At 53.0% G+C, this 8,309-nt stretch overlaps 1 protein-coding gene across 1 annotated transcript in view; it reads right to left on the bottom strand.

Annotated features, from left to right (window-relative positions):
- Nucleotides 1–8,309, bottom strand: part of LOC134032878 (A disintegrin and metalloproteinase with thrombospondin motifs 2-like) — a 30,723-nt gene that overhangs the window by 22,249 nt on the left and 165 nt on the right.

Below are 8,309 nucleotides of genomic sequence, written 5' to 3'. Positions count from 1 at the left end.
GGGTGGTTGCTAGTAAATGTCACAGTGTTCCAAACCGTACCAGCCTCTCATCTGAAAGACCTCACATTGGCCCCTCCCACAGCCCCCCCCCCCCTCTACCCTTCCCCTCCCCCTTCACTCCCCCTCCTCCTCACTCCCTCCTCCTGTTCTTGATCGCTTCGGTGTTGCCATGGAGATGTGAAGCCCCGCACCTTGAAAAGTAGACTTGGAGGAGAGACGCTCACATCCTCGCAGACACCCGCTTGTTTGTGTAAGTTATTATAGCAGGCTTGGCACCTTAAGAGTGAGTGTGTGTGTGTATGTGTGAATGTGTGTGTGTGTGTTCATTCAGATGTCCACTCTGTTGTTTGTCCATGTGCTAACAGCTTGTGTATGGAAACAGATTCCATCTTCTGAGTTCAGCTGGTTAGGAGGAGGAGCAGGGTTAGGGAGGAGAGGAGGAGGTGCAGGGTTAGAGAGGAGAGGAGGAGGGTTAGGGAGGAGAGGAGGAGGTGCAGGGTTAGGGAGGAGAGCAGGAGGGTTAGGGAGGAGAGGAGGAGGTGCAGGGTTAGGGAGGAGAGGAGGAGGTGCAGGGTTAGGGAGGAGAGGAGGAGGAGCAGGGTTAGGGAGGAGGAGGAGGAGGAGGAGCAGGGTTAGAGAGGAAGACGAGGAGGAGCAGAGTTAGGGAGGAGAGGAGGAGGAGCAGAGTTAGGGAGGAGGAGCAGGGTTAGAGAGGAGAGGAGGAGGGTTAGGGAGGAGAGGAGGAAGTGCATGGTTAGAGAGGAGGAGGAGCAGAGTTAGGGAGGAGAGGAGGAGGAGCAGGGTTAATGAGGAGAGGAGGAGGTGCGGGGTTAGAGAGGAGGAGGAGGAGCAGAGTTACAGAGGAGAGGAGGAGGTGCAGGGTTAGAGAGGAGGAGCAGAGTTAGGGAGGAGAGGAGGAGGTGCAGGGTTAGAGAGGAGGAGGAGGAGCAGAGTTACAGAGGAGAGGAGGAGGTGCAGGGTTAGAGAGGAGGAGGAGGAGCAGAGTTACAGAGGAGAGGAGGAGGTGCAGGGTTAGAGAGGAGGAAGAGGAGCAGAGTTAGGGAGGCGAGGAGGAGGAGGAGGGTTAGCGAGGAGGAGGAGCAGAGTTAGAGAAGAGAGGAGGAGGAAGTGCAGGGTTTTTCTTTGATAGTTGACCATGGTGACAATCCTGGAAGGCTACATGTTAAGATGTCAGTCTGGCCTTGTATCAGGGCAGGGTCACAGAGCTGAACACTGACTCTATTTGTTTGTATTTGTGTGTGTGTGTGTGGAGATAGAGAGACGGTGTCAATGTATTAGCCTCAGCAGTAAGGACATGACAGTGTGATGTGTCTCGTGTGAAACAGAGGCTGAAGGAGCCAGAGACAAGGCCAAGGCCATGCAGAGAAACACAGGATGACTGATCGCTGACCTGGGAGAGAGTTATTCATCGTAAACACATAAACATCCTCTCCTCTCGAGTGCCCCTCCCAGGTGTGCTAGTCCCAGTGCCAACCCCCCCCCCCCCCCCTCCGTGCCCCCCTGCTCCTGCCCCAGATCCACTACCTCACAGCAGGGGGGTGTGCCCTAGTTACGTGGCCCCTCTCCTCCATGTCCTGTGGCCTGTCACAGGCTCTGACAGCCACACACTGGCACATCTTCAACAGATCCCTGGAGCAGCAGAACAGCCCTCCCTGACCCTGACCCCTGACCCTGACTTTCCACCCCTGACCCTGACCTCGGCCCAGCACCCTTGACCCTGAGCATCATAGGCTCCACTGCTGAAGCCCACGAAGAGCTGTTTGATTTGCCTCAGAGTACCCCCCCACACACACACACACATGTATGGGCCAGTACTGGAGATGAGAGTTCTTCACTCACTGACACCACCCAGCTGGGATGACGATGCAGCCGTTTTAAAGACACCAAAATGAAAATTGAATGTTAATCCTCTTAGGGCAAGTAGATTAAGGAATATTAATTTAATACTGGCACAGAGGTGGAGTTTAGTGTTGGAAAACAAGAAGGCTTATTTCCTGGGCGTCAGCAGTGAAGTTAGAGCTAACACACAACCCAGTCTCAAATAACCACAGGGGTCAATGGCCTGTGTGTGTGCTTGTGTGTGTGAGAGAGAGAGAGAGAGAGAGAGAGAGATAGAGAGAAAGAGAGAGAGAGAGAGAGAGAGAGAGAGAGAGAGAGTGAGAGAAGACAAGGAATTATGACTATAATTAAGAACCCTAACCCTAAAAAATGTTGGTTGGTGTGTGGGTGTGTGTGTGCGTGGAGGGGAATGAGAGATAGCAGGCCAGAACTAAATGTCCTTCCAGAGTTCAGTTCAGGGAGGTATGTGTGGAATGAGTTGGGTTCTGGGTTTTTTAAGTGGTGTCACTTCACCACATTGTCACAACAGGTCTGTCTCCATCTCTCTCTCTCTGTCTGTGTCTCTCTCTTACTTACCACACACACAAGTACATTAGTGCCGCTTCAGAGTGCAGGGGTGAGAGGGTCCTGTAATTTAGTTGAGTCTACACACCTCCCCTTCTCTCCCTCTCACAACCTCCTTCTCCCTCATCCACCTCCACTTCCAGACATTATGTTTCCCTCCCCACCCTCCTCCCATCCCGTCTCCTGCTCCTAGTCCTCCTCAGAGCGTGTGTTCAGGGTGGAGGGGAGGAGGAGGAGCAGGGTTAGGGAGGAGGAGGAGCAGGGTTAGAGAGGAGGAGGAGCAGGGTTAGAGAGGAGGAAGGAGCAGGGTTAGAGAGGAGGAGGAGCAGGGTTAGAGAGGAGGAGGAGCAGGGTTAGGGAGGAGGAGGAGCAGGGTTAGAGAGGAGGAGGAGCAGGGTTAGGGAGGAGGAGGAGCAGGGTTAGGGAGGAGGAGGAGCAGGGTTAGAGAGGAGGAGGAGCAGGGTTATGGAGGAGGAGCAGGGTTAGAGAGGAGGAGGAGCAGGGTTAGAGAGGAGGAGGAGCAGGGTTATGGAGGAGGAGCAGGGTTAGAGAGGAGGAGGAGCAGGGTTAGGGAGGAGGAGGAGCAGGGTTAGAGAGGAGGAGCAGGGTTAGAGAGGAGGAGCAGGGTTAGAGAGGAGGAGGAGCAGGGTTAGAGAGGAGGAGGAGCAGGGTTAGAGAGGAGGAGGAGCAGGGTTATGGAGGAGGAGCAGGGTTAGAGAGGAGGAGGAGCAGGGTTAGAGAGGAGGAGGAGCAGGGTTATGGAGGAGGAGCAGGGTTATGGAGGAGGAGCAGGGTTAGAGAGGAGGAGGAGCAGGGTTAGAGAGAAGGAGGAGCAGGGTTTTTCTCTGATAGTCATCCTCAGAGCGTGTGTTCAGGGTGGAGGGGAGGACGGAGAGACAGGAACCATTCAACTCCACTGAAGGCCTTCTTCCCCTGGAGAGCCATGTCACCCTGGCACACTGAAGGAGGCCGGTCTAACCCACTGCTGCCAGTGTGTGTGTGTGTGTGTGTGTGTGTGTGTGTGTGTGTGTGTGATAAGATCCACACCAGTACAGAAACCCAGTGTCCAACTCCCTGTCCTCTATGTGACAATCAGACCACTGAGGATATACAAGATTACAGTATCGTGTTACTGAAACCTAGAATGGTGTGTGTGTGTGTGTTCCTGAAACCAAGAATGGTGTGTGTGTGTGTGTGTGTTTGACTCTGACTGTCGAAATACTGTAGAACTATGCACTTCTGATCCTTGATTCTTTGCGCTTTTTATGAGCACTTATTTTACATTGCCTTGGAAAAAATCGTCTGCTAAATAAAATAGAAAAATGTAAACTATAAGAAAACATATTCATCAGGCTATTTCTGCCAATTGAACAACAGATGACCTGGATTCCTGTCCTTCTATTCACACATCTGTCTTGTTTAGTGCCAGTGTTCACAGGAAAAGGTCACAATTAGGATGGTGGTCAGAGCGTTTAATGATGCAAACCCCCAGAACATTAGGGGCAGCTAGACTACTACCGTCAGGGGTCAGGGGGGTCAGGAGTGCTAAGGTGAGTGCAGGGGCCGTCAGGCTGACCCATGTGGTTCTGGAGCAGGAAGAGGAAGAGGATGCTGGATGTAGCAGTAGGGCTTGCCAACTTTTCAAAAAACGTTGGAGTGAGATTTGGTGGGGCCAACCCACATTTTGCTGCGTACAAAGCAAGTTGTAGCAGGAGCAAGTGGCAACAGAACCTCACCCCTCTACACTCATCCTCTGAGGATGACAGGGGGGAAGGATACATGTGTATTCTGCTGCCGCTAGTCAGCAGACCCAGTTCTGAGGGGTTAAATGGCTCAATCTCTTCCCAGAACCCTCCCTGTATCATCACTGGATGTGAGCTACGGTCAGCGATCCCAGCTCTCCTGCACCAGGACGACCTGGGCTGCCCTGGGGGGGTTCCAGAGCTGCTGGGGGGGGGGGGGGGGGGTTCCAGAGCTGCTGGGGGGGGGGGGGGGTTCCAGAGCTGCTGGGGGGGGGGGGGTTCCTGAGCTGTTGGGGGGGGGGGTTCCTGAGCTGCTGGGGGGGGGGGTTCCTGAGCTGTTGGGGGGGGGGGTTCCTGAGCTGCTGGGGGGGGGGGGGGTTCCAGAGCTGCTGGGGGGGGGGGGGGGTTCCAGAGCTGCTGGGGGGGGGGGGGTTCCTGAGCTGTTGGGGGGGGGGGTTCCTGAGCTGCTGGGGGGGGGGGTTCCTGAGCTGCTGGGGGGGGGGGTTCCTGAGCTGCTGGGGGGGGGGGGGTTCCAGAGCTGCTGGGGGGGGGGGGGGGTTCCAGAGCTGCTGGGGGGGGGGGGGGTTCCTGAGCTGCTGGGGGGGGGGGGGGGTTCCTGAGCTGCTGGGGGGGGGGGGTTCCAGAGCTGCTGGGGGGGGGGGTTCCAGAGCTGCTGGGGGGGGGGGTTCCAGAGCTGCTGGGGGGGGGGGGGTTCCAGAGCTGCTGGGGGGGGGGGGGGTTCCAGAGCTGCTGGGGGGGGGGGGTTCCAGAGCTGCTGGGGGGGGGGTTCCTGAGCTGCTGGGGGGGAGGGGGGTTCCTGAGCTGCTGGGGGGGGGTTCCTGAGCTGCTGGGGGGGGGTTCCTGAGCTGCTGGGGGGGGGGGTTCCAGAGCTGCTGGGGGGGGGGTTCCAGAGCTGCTGGGGGGGGTAGTATTGCATCATGTTTGCCTGTCAGCTTTTTGTCTGTTTATGAACAAAAGTGTGCGTGTGGGCATGTGTGCACACACACACATGCAGTTGCGTGTGTGTGTGTTCTACAGCGCAGAAACATATTATGCACCAACACAATTTAATTTGGTTTAATCTCAGTCCTTCCACAGGGAATGAAACATATAATTAAACTTTATGGAACATCCCTGTAGCTCATACTGAGAAGCTCAGTGTCACACACACATACACACACAAACACACACACACTCATACTCACACAGACAGATTCACAGAGCGGACAGGAAATCATATGCATGGATACATAATCAAATCATTATGTAACGTTATGATTTAAAATTCAACACCTAAAAATAAATATTGGTACATTCTGAGAATGCAGTGAGAAAGCTGGTGAAACCAGCCTGTGTTGTGTCAAAGACATTCCCAGTAAAGCACTTAACCCTCGTGCTGCCTTCGGGTCACATGACCCAAAGGTTCATAACGAACCATCGTTGTGTTTACCCAATTTTACCCAATACAAAAACAAATACAAATAATTTTCTTTTAACCATTCCAATGTGGGGGGTCTGAGACAGCCCGACAGTTAAAAGAAAATGCTTCACTTTGTTTTTGTATGAGGTAAATTTGTCGCAATACGACGGTGGGTCACAATGACTGATGGGTCAGAATGACCCGAAGATAACACAAGGGTTAAACAATACCAGGAGTGTTACTGGAGGAAATAAGGCCTGTGGATGTCCTGCTTGCTGTCTGTTCTACGACAGGCAGACCTGCTCAGCCAGACCACAGTCCTAGCATGCTGGATTCTTATTGGAGTTTCCATGGTGAAGCCGGGTGCTTGCCCATAATACTCAGATCTCTGGTCCCTTGTCTCCCTGGGGGACATGGGTATCTATTGAGACACTGTTCTGAGGAAGAAAGACAGGCAAGTAGCCAGACAGACATGCAGACAGACAAGTAGACAGACAGACATGCAGACAGACAGGCAGACAAGTAGACAGATAAACATGCAGACAGACAAGTAGACAGACAGTCGGGCAGGCAGGCAGACTGGCAGGTAGACAGACAGGCAGTCTCCCTATGTAGAGAACCCCCCCCCCCCCCCCCCCGAAGCCACATACACACACACAGGTTCTCCTCACATGACCTACTTCACCTGATGGATGTCCTTGCAGTCAGACACTTGTTTAACACAAGAGCTCAACACAGGCAGGTGTGCCTGTGTGTGTGTGTGCCTGTGTGTGTGTTTAGGCCACGAGGGTTAGGCCTACACAAGTTTCATATGAGCACACAGACGGTTCCTGGGATCAAGCTACACTCACAGTAATTGGCTGATGTACGATAAACAATTAAAAGAATACAGCAACAAATATCTATCTATCTGTCAGTCTGTCTGTTAACCTCTCTTTCTCTCTCTCTCTCCCTCTCTCTCTCCCTCCAAGGCGGAAGGGTGTGAAGCTCCAGTCTTTTCCGGGAAACTCCGCTTCCCAACATATCTGTTTTCTTCTCTCTGGTGTAACCTCAGTGCAGTCAATCTGCGCCACACACACAGACACACACACACACAGACACACACTACTGCCGGTCTCTGGGACTCACAGTCTTTAATGTCCCTTTGGCCCAGAAAAATCTGCCTCTCACACATGACCACACCACTTCAGAACACACTCTCACTCTCTCTCGCTCCCTCTCTCTCTCAGGGATGTGACCTCCAGATTGACTGACACATGGTGCTGAGAAGATGTTGTTTCCTCTGGAAAATGGATGTGGGTTCGTTAGGTCGGATCCGGAAGTTTAGGTTCTAGACTGAGTGAAGTGAGTCAGGTGGCTGAGCGGTGAGGGAATCGGGCTAGTAATCCGAAGGTTGCCAGTTCGATTCCCGGTCATGCCAACTGATGTTGTGTCCTTGGGCAAGGCACTTCACCCTACTTGCCTCAGGGGAATGTCCCTGTACTTACTGTAAGTCGCTCTGGATAAGAGCGTCTGCTAAATGACTAAATGTAAATGTAAATGTAGACTGATAGCGACATAGGCTGACTGTGTGTGGTTCTGGAATGGAGACTGTCAGTGTGGTCCTAAAACCTAGACTGTCTCCCTGTCTCAGCCTGTTTTGCATCTTCAACTCGCTGTCAGCTGGAGCTGAGGCACCAGCTGACAGCTCTAACACCAGCTGACAGCTCTAACACCGCACGTTCATCAAGCAGGATCATCAAGCACGTTCATCAAGCAGGACCTTCCTCCTGACCTGGGAGAGATACTCTTTCCATCATCCCTGTCCCGACCCCTTCCCTCCCTCCCTCCCTGTCCCTCCCTCCCTCCCTCCCTCCCTCCCTACCTACCTACCTACCTACCTACCTACCTGCCTCCCTCATCTCTGCGTCGTCCCCGCTTCCACCACACCCTCCCTCGATCCTCCCTCCCTCCCTCCCATCCCTAAACGTTAGCGCTACATCCAGAGCGAGGGGCTTGGAGGGGTGCAGGCAGGGAGGTGATCCCTGCCAGAGGGGCTCTTGGCTGGATGATTTATCTGGGCTTCAGGCAGCTGGTGTGGGAGTATGGGAGGAACAGCGGCTTGCTGGCTGTCTAAGAACAAAGCACCATGTTCTAGGTTCTTGTTCAAACCGGAACCGTGTGTTCTAATCACTTCAGATGCACTAAATCAAAGCAGTGTTTAAAGGTGGACTTTCTATTTCTATAAACTTTTTATTGATTCCTTCATTGATCCAGTTGTGAAAGATTTTCACACAACAAATGCCAAAACGCTTATTTAGGCACATGCTGAAGGTTTCAAAATCCCCTCTCACCCTTTAACTTTCTTTCTCTTTCTCATTCACCCTCACCGTTCTGTAGTTATATTACAACTGTGTGTTGTCGGATATGTAGTTTACAAGATCATGTTTTCTAAATCCTATGAAGAATCACCACGGAAGGATCACCATGACAACAGACCAAGGCCATCGCTGAGGGCTGCTTCATCCTCTCAGCAACGGCCTTCTAGAGGGTTAGGGTTAGGGATGGACAACACACACAGACCAGGGAAGCCTGCTTCTAGAAGGGTTAGGGTTAGGAAGCCTCCTTCTAGATGACTTAGACTGACTGGGAGGGCTAACACACACACACACACACTCACACAACACAGACGCTCCAGAACACTAGAAAACCACAGCCATAGCAACAGTTTTTCCTTCTTTTTT

Source organism: Osmerus eperlanus, chromosome 13, assembly GCF_963692335.1.
Source record: "Osmerus eperlanus chromosome 13, fOsmEpe2.1, whole genome shotgun sequence".
Lineage (NCBI taxonomy): Eukaryota > Metazoa > Chordata > Actinopteri > Osmeriformes > Osmeridae > Osmerus > Osmerus eperlanus.
Note: the sequence above shows the minus strand (reverse complement) of the source record. Positions and strands in the feature narration are given on the sequence as shown.